Source organism: Taeniopygia guttata, chromosome 7 (assembly GCF_048771995.1).
Source record: "Taeniopygia guttata chromosome 7, bTaeGut7.mat, whole genome shotgun sequence".
NCBI classification, from domain to species: Eukaryota; Metazoa; Chordata; class Aves; order Passeriformes; family Estrildidae; genus Taeniopygia; species Taeniopygia guttata.
Window position 1 is genome coordinate 7,787,427 of NC_133032.1, and position 18,281 is coordinate 7,805,707.

The following is an 18,281-nucleotide window of genomic DNA, read 5'->3' on the forward strand; positions in this document are numbered from 1 at the left end:
TATATGAGGCTAGGGCACATACCCATCCTACAGGAGTTTGTTGACTTTGATTGACTTAAGTGAGATGAATCAAACAGAATTTGAGAATTATGCATTAACTACCTGCATTCAAAACTGCAGATAATAAAAAAATAGCCAGAATGCTCCCAGGAGCAAAAAAAAAAACAAGCTACAACTTTATCTTCTCATATAATAGCATGTGAAGCATGTCTGCAAGCAGAAAACAGGAAAATAGTTAATGCTTTCTGCATTAATGCAGCATACAGCTAACCAGTGGAACCCTGCCACAAGACGTCATTTTTCAAATGCTTGTCTGTCATTGGATGAAAGATTTTTAAATGGAAATTAATTGTTGGAGCTACAAAGACCAAACTGGTTTGTGTCTCTTGTCTCCTCAAAGGCCTTTTTTAACTGGGTCTTGTTGCAAATGGGAAGCTGCAACAAGTGAACCTCTAGTTTTAGTCATCACAGCAGTTGCATTTATGAGTTTGTCCTACTACACATTGAAATAGCGTCTTTGGAAAAAAAGCCAAAGTGCATTAAAAAAAGATATCTTGGAATAAGATCTCAGTGCAAACATCTTAGCCTCTTTCTAGCTAATTCAACAGTTACCTATAGCATATACGAGTACTTCTAACCACATGGTTATTTTCATAATTGCAAAGGTTGGAAGTTTAATTAGACAATCAGAAGGAAGCCCTCAAGCCAGCCCATTTTCTTAAACAGCTTTACCTAGGCAATGGGAGCAGCATTGTGTAATGCGGCGATTTACTCTGAATAGCATAATGCTTCCTTATCTTTTTTGCCCGATTAATTTCCTGACTGAAGTAGCACATAAAACCAAGCTGGTTAGACAACATGTGTCAGGAGCCACGTGTCCTGCTCAAATTGAAACGAAGAGACAGAACTGAGAGAGCCCAGGTCTCTCCCCTTTTCCTTGAGTGTCTATTCCAGGTACACTGCTCTTCCACCATGACACTATCAAGACCATCACCAGACCAGAGCTTCACTGACTGTGTGTGACATTTTTCTTTCTGAGGGGGGTGCGTTAAAAGTTTATGGTCCTCAGGGACTTGGACTGTGGCTCAAAAAGCCACATGAAGTGGAACTGGGTTTTGCGATGCAACTCCACAATGCCTTGATGGCCTCACGAGAACCACTGAGGCAAGCAGGAGACCCCGGGCTGCCTCCCTTCACCGCTTACTTCTCAGCTTTACCTGCCTCCCTCCCTAAACACACCTGCATGCAGGTACACGCTCACCCCTTTTCAGGAATTCCACTATTGTTTTCATGATGGAAAAGAGAAAAAAGGGATCCTGAATTCTGCCAGGGCCTCCCGAGCAGAGCACGGAGGGATGAGGGCTGCACTGCTGGGGAGAAGCGGCGAATCCCAAGCGACACAATCCCCGCGGCCCAGCACCACGGCCCGGGGAGAGCGAGCGGGCCCGGCCCCAAGGCCGCGGGGCGCCGCCGGTGCCCGCGGGCCTCCCCACGGGCAGCACCCACGGCGGAGTGCCGGCGAGCCGCGCTGTGTGTGTGTGTGTGTGTGTGTGTGTGTGTGTGTGTGTGTGTGTGTGTGTGTGTGTGTGTGTGTGCGTGTGCCTCCGTGCCGCGGAGCATAAACAGAAGCAGCTGGGCCCCGCTCGGCTCCGTCCCACACCTCGCCTCGCCACGGGCACCCACGCGCCGCGGGCCCGGTGCACCGGCGGAGCTCGCCACGCGCGTGACCGAGGTGCCAACGGCAGCCCGGCCGCTGCCACGGCCCCGGGGCCGGCACCGCGCTGGGCCCCCTCACCCCGCCGCCCCCAGCCCCTCTCCTCCGCAGGTTTCTGCTCCTCTCCCGCCTGTCCCCGCACAGCAACACCGCCTCCCTTGCAGGGGCTTGTTTCCTTCTAAGTGGCGAGCGACCGTCCCCCCGCTTCCCCTCTCGGGGGCAAAGCTCACTTTCCGCCCTCATTACATGTTCTGCTCCCTCTGGAGTCCCCCCCTTCCTTTTCCCAAGGAATTTCCAGCAATAGTGTTTAACCTCAGCCTTTAAAATCCCTGGTGGCACAGACGTTGGCCCGACCTCAGCCCTGTGCTCCAGGCTGCCCAGCATCCCTGACTCGTTGTACCCGTGAGGGTCTCTGCCCCAGACGGTCCCAGCAAAAGCAGCTTCAGGGCTGAATTCAGTAGGGTTTCACATCTTTTTCTTTTGCGGAGGTGATACTACATTGCCAGCTACGATTTTTTACCATATGCAACACCAACACACTGGCAGTTAACAAGCTACAACACAGAACCACTTGGCAACACAGAGAAAATGGGCAGAAAATCCCCAAGCAAGAGGGAAAGGGGAGGAAAAAATGAAATGAATTGACAGCATTAAGCATGCAAGAGAGAACTGTAAAGGAGAGGCTGCCAGGGAGCAAAGGTGCCCTCCCAGGCTTGTGCACAGTACCAAGTGCAGAACCTCAGCAGGGGAAGCAGCTACTGCTTAACCATCAGAGAGATGAAGCACCTGAATGCTTCCTGGAGAGCAACAGAGGTGAGAAACCAAATCCATCTTAGTGTCAGCTCCCCTCTTGAAGTCAACTGATGAGGTAGCCTGCCATAGCTAGGGATCCAGAAACACACAAGATGCCACCCAGTCCCACAGGACCTCTGAATGTCACTGTAGAGTACAGGCAATACTTATTTGTAAAAATTGTGATGTGACTGTACAAAAAAGCATCTGTGCTGGGCAGCAATGCCCTGGAAGGCAGGGGCTCAGGCAGTCTGACTCCACACTGGAGAGCACACTGGGCCAATGAAGATGAGCTGAGGCAGTGGTGGATTCAAGGTGGGGGAATGGAGTTTTGCTCCTGCTGCAGGAATGAAGTTTGGAGCTGTCTTCACTTGTAACACCACATAATTCTAGGTGGCTGCAGATTTATTACTGTATTTCCCCAAATTTGGAAGGCTTCCACATTTGACCACATAAAAGAAACATTTTCCTTTTCTCAGTATGACCTCCATTTTTTATTCTGAGACAAAATCCATTACAGCAATGCCTGGAAAACCTACTCATCTAATCATTTTTCCTGCAAATTCCTCAGAATTTTGAGATAGGTTTAGCTTGGCTAGAGCTTTTCCACCCCCCAGCAAGAGAAGCTGCTTGTGAGATTCTCAGTTTTTAAAAGATAATGATGGCTGTGTTCACTGCAGGATTTTTCCTGTTATCAGTTTGATTTGCAATCACAGCTGAAGGCCTATGCCATGAATTATTTGCCAATTAAGCAGTGCTTTCACGGAGGCTGTGTATTTTACACCTTGACAGCTATTACAGGCAGAAGGTAACTGGAGCTTTGACTTAAATGCAAATTATCAAACACCGAACAGTCTGAAGCAGAGACCCAAGCTGACTTGGACAGAAGACACAACAGAGATAAATTTGCTGCTGACGTTTTATCTTGGGTGGGAGTAACAAAGGTAAAGACAAAATCAAAAAGTCCATATCTTCCTTACTCTTTAACAGCAGACTTTTTAATCCTTCCTGAAGACACCCAGAAAAATTATTTATGTTGTGGAACAAGTATTGGAAAAGATAGCTGCCCTCTGTTACAACTAATATGATTAACATCCTTGCATAATCTTTTTTCTTAGGGAGAAGAGTGATCTCACTACTCCAATCACATTGCATTATGATGTACCTTGGAAACAGAAAAGCAGGTATTAAAAAAAGTCAAAATGAGATTTTATTATTTATTAAAGGTATGTGTCTCAAATTCAGTTCAGGGTCCCCAGAGTATCCCGTGGGTATTGTCCATAAGCACATTTAGGACCCAAGATGTTCTTCTCCACCCCAGCAGAGTCAGAGCAGTTGGGCTATTTGTTTTGCTTCAGTTAAACCCTTGAACAAGAATGATGTCACTGCACTCAGCCAAGCACTGGGAAATGTTTCATTTTTCACTTGTTTCCAGAAGTGAAGTAGAAAATGTTGTTAAGCCATTTAGTAGATTCCTTTTGCTTGTTTCATTTACTTCAGATATAACATAAGCACATTTAGTTATTTCATCAGCGACATAAAGCCTATTATCTATTGGATTTCAAGTCTGAGGTAACTCCCAGCAACCAAATACATGATTTAATAATAATTCTGTCATCAAGTGAAATCTTTCCCTGAGATAGATACTGATAGCAGCCTGCCCACATAGCAAGATATTTATTTTTTCTCAGAGGCTTTCAGCAGGGTCAGATCTGAAAATGGTTAATCACATTCCTTTTATTTCACCTAAAGTTTTGAGCAAGATTGATTATAGCAGAGGACTCTGTCCAGCTTCCTATTCTGTTTGTGCTCTTGCCTGTGCAGGATCATAGAACAGTGTTTCTGTAAGCTCCACCTACAGAACAACATGAAAGTATCAGCTTTTCTCAAAATGAGTAGCAGGAGTTGTTGACCAGATGATAAGGATTTTAATATTCATAAAACTAGAATGTCAAAGAAGAACATCTTGTATGAGAATTAATGTTTCCAAGTCATAATCGTCATTCTCCAAATGCATGCTGCTAGGAAAAGTCTTGCTCTCTCTCCTTCTGACATGTGGAAGTTTAGGCACCCACTAAAGACTGGGAATTACCTGCTAGAATTATTCACCTGTTCTTTTTTTATTATTGTCTCTGTTGGCCAGCAAGCCAAACCAGTTTTGATTTCCATATCTTTTATTTGTACATGGTTCAATGAGGCACAGGCCGATTCCACATTTAAAAAAATATATACTTTATCACTATCATAAACTGCAATGGCCAAAACCATAACATGCTGATTAAAGCTGTGCAAATGGAGCATCCCCTAAAGCAAGAAGAATGGGCACCTGTTCTCATGGGAATACAGGGAGCAGCCAAAGTCTGACAACTCAGCAGCTCTGATGACCCTGCAGAGGATTATCAGCTCTTCACTTTGCAGTGGAAAGATCTGAGCCTCCACAGCCTGCAAGGGAGGGGGGAAAATGCATTTCACACATCCAGGTGATGTTTCTAGCCATGTTTTTCCACACTGTGGGGAGAGGAAAGGAAAGAATGACAGGGACATTTATTGATTTGTAGACTAACAGTCTATAAGGGGAGGTGACAGAGGATGGATCCAAGCTCTTATTGGGGCCAAGCAATGGGACAAGGGGCAATGAGTGGAAACTGATGCACAGGAAGTTCCACCTGAATAAAAGGAAGAACTTCTTTACTGCACAGTGACCAAGCACTGGAACAGGTTGCCCAGAGAGGCTTTGGTGTTCCCCTCACTGGAGATATTCCACAACTGTCTGGACCCAGTCCTGTGCCATGTGTCCTGGGACTCATCAAGCTCCCTTCCAACCTCTCCCATTCCGTGAAACCTCAGTTCCCCAGCACTACAATATAAGTACTTCAACCCTGACCTCCAAGGGCTAGAGAGAGCCCTCCCTTGGCTCCTCTCATCTGCAGCTCTTACAGAAGGATATTGCATGACAAAGACCAAAACATTACCATCCTATGCTGCTGTGCTCTGCAATTGCCTCTCTTGCTCTGATTTTCATACCATAGGCCCATAGGCAGTGGGCTTGTGGTGTATGTGCTGAATTAGAAGAGCAGAAATCAGAGTTCAGTTTCCACTCTAACGTACATCTTTTGTTTATAACTAAAAGCTGCACTAGTTTAAGTTGAAATTAGTTTTTAAACTCTGGCAAGAGGTTTTGTACAGATTCGTATTTCTGTTTTGGCTAAGCTTTTTCAGGTGCAGATCAAGCTTGGGATAAAACTTGAAATAAACCTTATTTACACTATAGTAGATTGCATTTGCAAATTTCACATCTGAATCCATTTGATTCATATTGAATCTATTTAGTCTGCATTTTTATGCCTTCTTTCTATGCCTCTGAGTGTTCTGTCCAACTCATACAAAGAATTTCACATTTTCATGCTAAAACAAGAAATGCAGGTTGCGGATTTACAACTCTTTCCCAAATTCTACCAGAAAACAAATAGTTAAAATCATCACCAAATACATTGATATTGAAATTACTACTTTTTTCAACGCCTTTCAAAATACTTTACAGTCCTTACAAAAGCTGTGTGTAAAATCTGGTGGAGAAAAAAAAAAAGTAAGATGCAAAATATTTGTTTTAATTTAGTCACAAGCTGTGCTTTCTACTTTAACTCAATTTCTTTTGTCTGGTTATACCTCCATTGCATTCCTTTCCTTAGGTGCTGGCCACCTGCACCACATGTTCTCCAAAAGCCTCTTTTTCACATTATTGTGACTGGGATTTTCATTTTTTTCCCCACAGTTGCTCTCTTGCTTTGCCATTTTTTCTAGGGCCAGCTTTGCTCTTCCAAGGCAGATGAACCTTGCTTCCTGCACTTTCATTGCTTTTTCATTAGTTTTTGATACTTCTTCAACCTCAACCTTGCCTCAATGAATTTCTTTCCATGCCATTGCATATTTTTTCCCCTCAAAAAAAGCAAGCAAAGATGCGTTATAGATTCATCATCTTGCAACACTCTCCTACACTCTGCTGGTCTAAAAGGTAGAAGTTTGAGGCTTGGAGCACCTTCCCTAGGGAAACATGAGTTTCAGTCTTCCCATCCTCAGCCTTGAGCAGTCATCAACCCCTGCACAACAGCAGATCTGTGTTTTCTTCTGAAAGCCTTGTTCTCCCACAGTCCCCATGCCAGTAGACCTCTTTAACAACTTCAAATTCATTATCCCCTTTTTCCTACCCTGCCTGCCCATAGCACCAGCTTCTAAGCAGCATTGCCTGGGCCTTCAATGCCTCTCCACGATGACACAACAGGTACACCCAGGCCTACCAAGGCAGCTTCTCCAGCAGCCTCTGCCTGGTTCAGCAGAGAAGTGTCAGCCTCTAGCTGGCTTGTTTTTGTGTATAAAGAACCCTAGCATGGGTAAAAATACACATTTAGCCTTCTCTGAAGTGATTCTTGCAAACTGGCATTTTCAGCCATCCCTTCTCTATGATCACTGGCTTTTAGCTAGGCCTCAACTTCATCATTCTAAGTCCTCCTATTCACATGAAGTAGTGCTTGCAGGTTCTTCCCAAGGAATCTGGCATACAGCCCTCCCTGAGCCTCTGCACAAGCATAGCTTGTCAGTCAGATAAACATGCCATTGTGTGTGTCACTTCTTCCTGCAGCTTCAATCCACTGGGGTTCCCCAGGGTTCTGCTGCAAAGACCAATTGATCATTAACCACATTTTGTTCATAAGCTCTTTGGGGAGGCACCATATTTTGTTGTCTGTCTGTGTAATGCCTGGAGCATTAAGGTCCCTTCACACCACAGCAATGTCGATAATATATACTCCCAACTGTGCTAGGTGCTATACATAAATAGTGACACCTCATAGATTGGCACTACCATTTTTTTCTTTGTTGTCTGCTAGTCTAGGTAACAGATGATCACAAGACAGAAGAATAAGTGACCCTGCACTACACAGTTTCATGTCCCAAACGCAGTTAAAATCGAGGAGAAAGGACAAGACACTACTAAAGGAGGTAATCTGAATCACAATAGAAAGTACAGTCATGATATCAGCAAATTAATATCTAGAGTAATTTGAACTATTTCCCAATTAAAAAAAGAATTAGTTTACCTATAGACTCTAGGCATCGAGATACATAGGACACCCAAAATACAGAGTCAAAATAAATGCTTTTCATTAGGGCATATAGGAGCAACAGTAGCAGTTATGCAATATGAAAAAAATTGACCTTCAGTTTAGCACCACTGGGAGATCAATCATCCAGATTGGAGTATCTACTCCTACGTAGTTTCTCTTCTTGGCCTCTCCACAATAGACTAAGAAAACAATGCAGATACATCTCTTTGCCTTATTGCAGAACAATGGTTCGGCTGCTTTGGGTTATGCTGTGGAATAAACATTAACGAAGTCTGCAACCAGAGGTGCCAATCCAAGCAGCACACGTGGGTACCCACAAATTAATGCTACCTTCTTAGCAATAGCATACTGTTTAGGGGTCAAACACAATCAAACCTCAACCCTCTGACAGGTTCCTCTAACACAGCCCATGCAGACCAGGCTGCAGAGAGGCTCCGAGCTGTGCTCACTGCTGCACACACAGCCTGAGAGAGACCAGGAGCACTTCCAGTGTGCCCAGCATCACCTGCTGGAGGGACTGGCCAGCTGTGCCTGAAGCACAGCCAAGTGGCATGTACTAGCTGTTCCCAAGCTCCTCCCAAGCATGAGATCAACTTTTTACTCTTACCCAATGAATAGATGTTTGCCAGAGGTTAAAATAAACATTTGCTGGGGTTTCTGTTAGCATCAGATCAGGAGAATTGTCAGGGGCTACTGGCAAGTGTGGAAACCCCTCTGCAGGAATACCTTTCTTCCCATCTAATCCTCATTTCAGGGTATTCTTCTTAGGGTCCTTTGTACTTTTGTGCTGCTGCTATTCTTCCATGGTGCCCCTCACCCAACAGCAGTACATCACAGATACCAAAAAAACCCTGAATTCCATAGTTCCTGTACTTCGGGGCAGAGGTTAAAAGCAAACTCTCCTGGTACCCAGGCTTTCTTAGCTGGCTGCATGACACCTCCCAAGCTGTGCAGCAGACACAGACCTGGGATCAACTGTGTCACCAGAGCTACCACAGGTTTATTATACCAGTCTGGGAAGCAGGTACATGACAGGTCTCACACACTAGCAAATCCCACTGCCCATCTCCAGCAGCCTGAGGTAGAGGGTGTGACAGCATACCTCTACCATCATCAACTCTTAGGGAGCATCCCCTTGGGAAAAGCACCTGAAAAAATCCAATTCTCTATTTGATGTCCTGATCACAGAAAGAAAGCTTTCCTTCTTCTCACCTCACTGGCCTTTCACTGTATGAGGGGGGAAAAAGAAATCTTATCTGAACTGAAGCAAATGCCAATTCCAGGATGCTGCTTTCCTCAAAATACCCTCATAACACACCTCTTTTGGACAGGCAAAGATGTTTCACAAACATACAGAGGTCTTCTTCTAAACATATTACATCATTAAAGAGGAATTACTTCATCAGAGGGAAAACCAGTGTAAAACAAGCACAAGTGCAATAAGAATCACACCCTTCATTTTATTTTGTGTAGCTTTTTTCCTCCTTACATAAGCTTCAGCACTCCAAGTTCAAGGCAAATGCTTGCAATATTTCTACATTATCCTCAGTAATGTGACAAGAGCAATTACAGAGTCCAGGGAAGCTAAGTAACACTGCTAAAACAGTGGGTGGTCTAAAGGCTTGAATAGCTCCTGTGCACTAACACTGCAGTGGAGCCCCCCAGACCCCCACTTTGTACCCTAGGCAATTCAACCGTGCTCTGCAACACTGGCCTTTTTGTCTAGGACATTCTGACACCAGCATTGCTTAGCTGACTTGAGTCAGGTTCTTTCAGGTGGTCTGCAAAGTTAACTCACCCTTAAAATGTTTGTCCTTGGTACCCACCACACCTCCTTCATTCTCCATTTCTGTTGAAAGCTCTAGGCAGAAGCGTGCTGAACATTTTGGAAAGAAAATCTGCTCAGAGACAGCTATTCCAGGTGCACAGGCCTTTGCTGAGTACAGCATTATTTGGGGTATTCGCTAAAAGAATTAAAATCTACTTTTACAGTAAAAGAGCCATTTGCCATGTGCAATGTGCTGAAATACTTTGCCACAGCAAAGTCTGGTCTAAACATGTTGTTGGCCAATAAAAGGGGGGAAACATGCTGCCAGTAAACATTTGCGTGGTATGTCTTTGAAGGCTTCAAGGCAGACTAAGTGGAATAATTGTGAAGATGTATTATTTATAATACAACAAATCTTCCCCACAAGATATAGGTCTCCATTAACCTAGTACCCAACTGCTTTTAAGTGCATTTTTTTAATGTGTTTACCCTGCTAAGGGAGTTATGTTTTATTATCTCCATTTTGCATTTGGGGAATTGAGGTACTGGGAGATTAATAGATTTGCTCGAGGTTACATAGCAAATCTCCAGCAAAGCACAAATGCAGACCAAGTGTCCCAGATTGTTCTTCTCCACTGGATGTATCTATCAATATGCCAGGACACATTAAAACATCAAAGGTCTCTTGTGAGGTGACTTTTTCCTTTGTAATAAAAAAGACCGATGTCATGCAAGCAAGCAACATTGTATTGGAGTCAACAGAAGTTCATCTATTTAGAGAAAAACTGAAGAAAGGTCTGGAGCTCTTGTTGGAATATTCTCATTTTTCTAGCTATCCACTGCATTCAACTCAAATTCACAAATACCTTTTCACTGATGAAACCTGCTGCATCTGAAGAACTACCTATTCATTCCTCAAGATTCACTGATAGCCTTTACATTTTACATACTACCAATTTAAGTCAGATGTTGCTTCATGTCTCCCTCAAGCCAAACAGAGCTGCAAAGGGGTTCAGCTTTTTCAAATCACACAGTGAAGATGCTGAATGTGGATATGGAACCCTTGCTGTGGTACAATGGTGTTATGGATTGTTAGGTTTGGTTTTCATCTTGACTTATGTGAAGAAGTGGTGGAAGACAGAATCCTAATCTTTTACAGTACCTTACACCAGCAAGCCTTTGGAGGAATGGTCTTACGGGATTCAGTAGAAGAACACGTTTCTCCCTGCGTCCTCTTCACCAGCTCTCCACTAAGTCAACCTCCCTGAGGATGAAACATGTGCTGGTCTCCAGCTATGGTAGAGTTTATGGAACTGGGAATCTCACAGAATCACAGAGTGTTCTGACTTGGATCTTGCAACCTCCTCTCTCCTTCTCCCCAAACACCAACTTAGTACCCTCTCCCAGTCCTCTCTGGGAGGAAAAGACCCCAGCGAGTGCAACTACAACGTATCTTTCAAGCAGGTTATATTTTCATTCATTTCAAAGCTCCTGTTTAAATATAAGTTTAAATATAAATCTATTTGAATGAATAATAGGGCTGCTAACAATGCAAGCAGAATATTTTGTGCCATGTGTGCCCTTGTCAGCGCACAGACATCATAAAGCATCCTGGTCCCACCATAAAAATGTAAAAGAACCAAGGGCTTTGCCTAAAATATCTTGGCTAGGGAAGTAGGGAAGGCAGTTATAGGAGCTTAATTACCTCTAAGACTAAAAAAATCCCTTTGGTGAAGCAAAGAAAGTTGCACAAAAGGAGTTCTAGAGAGAACATGCAAGACTGACAACCTGTTTCTCATCAGCATGAAAAGAGTGGGCTCACTTTAGCCCACAAATACCAGTGGCAGAACCCAGTAAGTTTACTCCACAAGACATCACATCTAAGTCAGCCTCATGACCAGAGCAAATGAGATTTAGTCCTCACTGAAAAGCTGCCACCAAAATCCTGCAAGCCAGTTTCATTTAGTGAATGGGCAGTACCTTCTCACAGTAGGGACACTTTTTTTTTCCATTTAGGATCGGGGACACACACAGGTAAACAGCAGTAATGCACCTCCAGGCTGCTCCATGCCTCAGCTCACTTTAAATAAAGCTACCCCAGGGAGGGGAGGTGGTTTTGAGGTGAATACAAAATTGAGGAACTGGGATATCTTTATCCTTCTTCATGAAGGTAAGCGCGACATGCAGAACATGATACTCTGCCTCCAGCACAGTCTGGGCTGCTCAAGACACGTTTGACATCCCCCGACAAAGATTTAAAGATTATTCAGTATCAAATGTTCACCAGTGTTTTGAACAGCTAAACAATGAATTTTCCCACTGCCTCTCCTGCTAATGATGAGCGAATAAAGAATCCCCTAGGGAATTTCCCTTCATCTGCTCACGAGTGCCACTTCGCTAGTCACATTTATCTGACAAATCTTACAGATGGCTTGGCACGAGCTTGCAACAAGCACACCATCTTTGGAGCTGGGATTGGCCGCCCGAGCCACGCGACGCTTTCTGTGGCAAACTGGGCGAGCCCACAGCAGAGCCCCATACCAGCTACTGGAGAAATATCCCAAGGAAATCTACAGCTTCACCCAGCACTGTTCCAGCAGAAGACACTGATGATGTCAACACTGCACGTACCCTGTGAGGAGTAGAATCTCTTGGCACAGAAGAATTTCTTCTCTGACCCAGACAGAAAGATATCCTGGAAAATGACTCCCATTGAGCCCTTTTCCTGCTGTTTTTGTGCTAAATGCCTTTCTGTTAAAGATGAATTTTCCCCATTAAAATAATGGGGAAGAGAATATAAAGACCCATCTGCAGACCACATTTTCAGAGAGGTTTTTGTTTGTTTTCCAACATTGTCTGTGAAGCATTGGTTGAGTCTTTCGAGCTCTTTCCAGATGTGTACTCTCCTCGTGCTATGTACCCAACTCTATTTCTAGTTGGAAAGCTGTTTGACTCAGGAAAATGAATAGCAGGATTTTAAAACAGATACAAATAGTAAAACTAGGGCTTTGTACAATCCCATAGGTACTATAGATGGGACCATCCAAACACAGATCCTTCTAATCCACCAAGAAAATGCCCTTAAGACCTGTTCAGAGTCAGACTTAAACCCATAAAATCCAGGAAATTCAGAGATAAGCCTGGATATCTGGACTGATATTCTGTCCTCAGTTCACCTTACTGGGTAAATGTTAATGAATGCATTTGTTTATTCCCTACAGTTCTATGCAGGGAATATCAGCAATCTGATATTATGGGAGGAGGTGAAATTTTTTCTTCCGTATGTGTGTGTAGGAGTTGCTCAATATAATTTATTCTCTTTCACAATAAAGCTATATAGCTCCTCAATCCTTTCAGAACTACACAGGGTCTGTCTTGTAAAGTTTTGGAGAAGAAGCCTAGCCTCAAAGGAAAATCGGTTATTATAGGAAACAGGACTGATTTTCAGTACTCCACAATCGTGCCTTTCCATTCACACTAAGCAGGTATTCCAACATAAAAGACATTCCAGATGCATTTCTCATAGGTTCTGAACCCAGACCGTCACAGACAACATGGGACTAAGTTTACCAATGACAAATGGAGGAGAACTAAAGCACACAACACCTCTAAGAGCCCTGACCCACATGTGCCTGCTGCAACAACCTGCAGGGCAGAGCTGTCACATCAAGTACAAACAGAAGAATGGCCATACCAGTCCATCTAGCCCAGCATCAAGTCTCCTATACCTGGCTCCTGGAGCAAGCCAGAAAGCAGCAGAAGCCAGAGAACCACTTATGCTATTTCCCTCACATTTCTGCTAGCCTCCAGCTATTTTCAGATCAAGGTATTTCCTAAGCCAGATGTGGTTTCTAGCTACTTAGTAATCCTCCATGCATTTCTTTACACAAACTTGTCCAGTCATCCTTTGAACTCTAATAAGCTTTTAGCTTCCTCAACCACCTTTGGCAGTGAATTCCTTGTGTCCACTATCAGCTGCATAGAGAACATCTCTTTTTGTTTGCTTTAAGCCTGGCTGCTTCTAGTTTCATTTAATGACTTTAATTGATACACTGCCACAGAACAAACAATCCCTGCCCACTTTCTGACTTGAAGGATTCACTCCTACCCCACCAACATCTCATCTTCAAGCTGACGAGTTTCAGCCAAATCAAATTTTCCTCACACGGAAGGTTGTGGTAAATACAACTGAACTACAAGCCAACTATTTTTCTTTGCTTCTGAACTCCCAATACACCCTTTTTACTTCACACTCAGGAAACACTGTCTTTCCCATGTTAGGGAGAGGTAGGTGACAGGTTTGTCATTACTTTTATAGGTAATCTGCAAAATGGCAGAGAAGTAAACCAAAATCTCCAGGGCCTATTCTGACACTGGGGAATACAAATACAATCCTTACATAAGCATTGAGCCTTACTCCTAGTGACCTTACCAGGTATTAGACAAAGTTCACTTAGGATTTTTTTAAATTGTACATAGCAGTCACTTCATCAGTGATGGGTACCACGACCAATGCATAATTCAGGTCCTGCTACAGTCACCCTGTGTTTGAGCTCTAGAGGTTCTCTGACAACACAAGTCCCAAAGTCCTGATATTCTCAAATCAGAAACTGTGAATTCAGCTTCCAGCAGAATCATTGAATGAAACCCATGGTCACATTACCCACCAAAAGAGCATTGTACTTCTTCACTACCATCAGCTGTTTTTCTCTCCCAGTCTCCAAAAGACACAAAATATGAGAGAGTTTAGCCCAAGAAAAGATTTCTGCAGGATAAGAAGGCAGATGTGGCAGAGACTTTGTGAAGTCTGCTGAAGGTTTTTCAACTGCCAGTTAATTTGATGTAAAAGATATGCAGATACTACTGTGATGGGCAGCCCTACAAGCCCCTAAGATAAAACTCCCATTTATAACAAAATTCATCCCTGGTAAAATGGCACTATTCCATTGAAATCAATAAGGTTGCACCTGTGAATGCCAGCTGTGAATTGAGCCCATGGTTCTCAAATGATGTAAAGTGCTTCAGGAGGAAAGATGCTATATTTAGGTGCCATATTATTGCTATGTAGACATTTTCATAACCCCTAATTATGGGGCTTTTTTTGCAAGCTCTGTAGTATTAACTGGATTGGATAAATATATAATTAGAGAGTGTTTCAACATGCACACTCTTGATGCTAGAAGCTTTATCAGCTCTTTCTTTTCTTCATGATCTGTTTTGCTTTTCTTTTAAAGCTGTTTCTATCAATTATGGCAAGATTTACTCAGAGCCCCAATAAAGGGTCAGTGCAGACATCGCAGCAGAATAGAAGAGAGCTACATTTATGTTCCAGAGAGACACCTCTGAGCTGTCCTTGTATGACAACATCGCCAGAAGCTAAGCCAATCAGAAAAAAAAACCAACCAAAACAACAACAGAACAACAGCAACAAAGAACTTTTCAGAAGTTCCCTGACCCCAAACTGTTTATAGACTAAGCATTTCTACTCCAACAGCTTCAACAGAAGATCTGCTGCCCAAATATTTGCTGGATCTTGCTCCACTCTTTTGCCAATAGACAGAAAGGAAGGACCCAAGGAGGTTCTTCACATTCTGCACAGTGCCGGGGATGCACAAACAGCTTCAAAGATCTATAGATAGGATGTAGATACAGCACTGTCTAAAAAAGTCACCACCCTAAAAAATTAGTAACTTGCCCAACTGGAAAAAGGTAAGCTACCTTTTTTACGGCATCTGCTTTGTCAAATTAAAAGATACTTAACAATTAAAATCCAACTAGTCCCACAGGAGTAAAAAAAACAAAACCAACAAAAAAATTGCACCTGCATTTTCTTTTCTAGGTGCTGAAGTAACCTGCATCACCATTTATTGCAAACCAAAAAGAGGCATAAACAAATACACTTCTTGGTTTTCTGATCAGGTATGGCCAATAAAGTGTCAGATTCTTTTAGATGTGTTTATGAAAATTTTCCTCTTGCACCAGCTTATATCCAGTGAGAATTTGAACAGCTAAATTACAAATATAAACACTTCAAAACAGATGTTAATAATAGAAAGAATTAAGAACACTGCTGGAGTGACACAACACGGATGCTGTGTTATTAAACAAATGTCTCACAATGGTGTTATGACATGAGTCATAATGCCTGATGCCATGAACATACTGCAGAAAAGAACAATAGCTATCACCAGCTACAGAAATGCACAGAGCACCAGGAGCTGACTGCTGACTGATCTAAAGCAAGGGGTTTGTCTACAAGCCAAGAGGATAAACTCACACCTGGTGCAAATGGGTGCAACTGAACAGAAGCTCCTGGAGTAATAGCACCTTCAGCTAAGGCTCTGATATTGTACCAAAAGTACTACAGGCTTTGCTCTGTACAGTCTTGCAGTCTGCTTTTGACTGTAATTGACTGGGGAATTCCAATTTGGTAGGATTTTGAACCTGTTTTCCACAGGTGTGAATAACTGAATCTGGCCCTACATTAACATCAACAGATTTTTAAACCCAGCAAATCACAGAGCACACCTGAATGTTGTTTTAACATTCAATATCACCTCAAGAAAGTTTACCAGAGGCAGCAAACTGGTGACCATTGGCACAAAGACTAGTTTGCCATTCCTTTTGTTGCTTTATCTGCTAACTATGTATTGCAACTGGTGATGCTGAAAAAAAAAGATTAGTCTAAGAGCTGGCACATCCACAAGCTTAACAGACAAAGGATGGAATCAAATCCTGGAGTGCACTTACAGCATGTGCTCCCCATAATTAAAAGTCTATTTGCGGCATGCAAAGCAGAAAAAGCTTTCATTTAGGGTAGAACTTAAACACAGCATTACTTTCCCTGCTTGATGCAGTAACCCCATTCAAGGGGATACAGTCTGGAAACAATGTTCTCCAAGATGCACATGTCTAAATAGTCAAAAGGAGGGGAGGAGAAAATGAGAACAAAGTGGAACCCACCCATAAAATGAAATATAGGGCTTGATTCATTGTCACGCACTGTTAGCATAGTGATTCAACCACTGTGGTGCGCAGCTAGCAGAAACAGAGCTGGTTTAAATCCTGCATCTCTGTGCCTATCACGTACTTAATAAGAAACATTCAGCATAGAGACTTAGATGGGTTCCACTCCATCCAAGCACCACCCAAAAGCTCCCAGTATAGGAAGCATGGCCAAATACAAGACCTGTGGTCAGGGCACTATGGTATTCCAGCCCTTTCTCAGCTTTTACTCTGGGGACTCCTGGCAGCTGTCCTAAAGGCAGCCTCAAGGTTGCTCCAAACTGTGCTAAAGACCAAACCAGTTTCTGAACAATTTCAAAGCACGGGTTGAGCAAAAGTGGTTTGCTGCACTCTCTTGGATGTGGAGCAGAGCCACATCTGAGAACAGGTTGCCTCTCTTCAGCCATCACAAGGGCACCTACATACCACACACTGAATGCAAGCCAAGTATGGGGCGCACAAGAGGCAAGAAATCTACTCAAAATAGTCAGTAGCTACACTGCATTACCTCCAACCTCTCATCAGGATCCCCCAAAATAAATTTTATTACAGGAGCATTAGCATGGCAGAAGACAATTTGCTTAGATAAAGCCTTTTGTTTCTTGTCTGAGTGTTTACAGATGAAATGGTGCTCACCCATGCAAACATGCCACCCTGATCAAGCCAAACATACACAATGCATATAAGACATAAATAAATACTTACGAGTCACTGATAACCACCTCATAAATTATATGGTCTTATGAAGTATCACTGCTAAAGATAATGCATACAATTGGATACAAAATACACATACACAACTCTCATTAACACAGATAACATTGTTTGTTTCCTTTCACAAGACCCCAAAGCCTTAATTTATAAGGTCCTGAATTATTTTTGATACCCTTGGAGTCCTAACAGCTAAGGATCAGTTCCAAAACCTGACCCAAAACCAGGCCATACGAGGCCAAATGAGATTACACAGGATATAGTGAATAAGATATGGCACATGGGGGTCTAAAAGTCCAAGAGCCCAGTGTGCTTCAGCTCACAGGAGCCAGATGCAGTATTATTTATAACTCCTTATCCTCAAATGGATACTGCCTTCAGCATCCAACCCTCCTACCTGGATCCTTCTGCACTGCCCAGGACCGGCTCCCCCATCAGTGGTGAGGAGCTCGGCTGCAGGACAGCACGGCTGCGGCTGCAGGACAGCACAGCTGCAGCTGCAGGACAGCACGGCTGTGGCTGCAGGACAGCACGGCTGCGGCTGCAGGACAGCACGGCTGCGGCTGCAGGACAGCAGGGCTGCGGCTGCAGGACAGCAGGGCTGCGGCTGCAGGACAGCACAGCTGCGGCTGCAGGACAGCACGGCTGCAGCTGCAGGACAGCACGGCTGCGGCTGCAGGACAGCACGGCTGCGGCTGCAGGACAGCACGGCTGCGGCTGCAGGACAGCACGGCTGCTGCAGCTCTTCCCCAGCTCCTCACAAACTCCTCTGCGGAAATGGGCACGAGCCACACCAGCCAACAAAGTGAAGAGGGGGAAGATCAGTCCAGCAGCCTCCTCTTGGGCAAAACCCAAATGCCACTTTGGTAGCACTTGACTGACACAGCCCAAACACAGCGTGTTTGTTTTGCTGATACATAGGTTTAAGTTTGCTCCCCAGCCACATCTTCTTTCCCCTTGGATACAATAGTCATCTTCATAGCACTTATTATAACATATTGCAGCAATAATGTGCAATTATCCTCAAAAACAAAGCAAAAGCTCAAGATAAAAATAACAGGCACTGAGCACACTTACCAGCTGGAGGAAGGCAGTGAGGCAGCACGAGCTGCAGCCCTAAAATGGCTGTGCTGTAGCCTGATTTCAAAGGCCAGACTGCAGAAGAGCACAC

The 18,281-nt window shown here is 43.7% G+C and overlaps 1 long non-coding RNA gene across 1 annotated transcript; it reads left to right on the top strand.

Annotated features, from left to right (window-relative positions):
• The first annotated feature begins 3,622 nt into the window (after window positions 1–3,622).
• Window positions 3,623–15,137, top strand: LOC115495926 (uncharacterized). Its single transcript, XR_012056877.1, has 3 exons — window positions 3,623–3,690; window positions 7,390–7,501; window positions 14,629–15,137. It is a non-coding gene; the product is annotated as an uncharacterized lncRNA (long non-coding RNA).
• The last annotated feature ends 3,144 nt before the right edge of the window (window positions 15,138–18,281 follow it).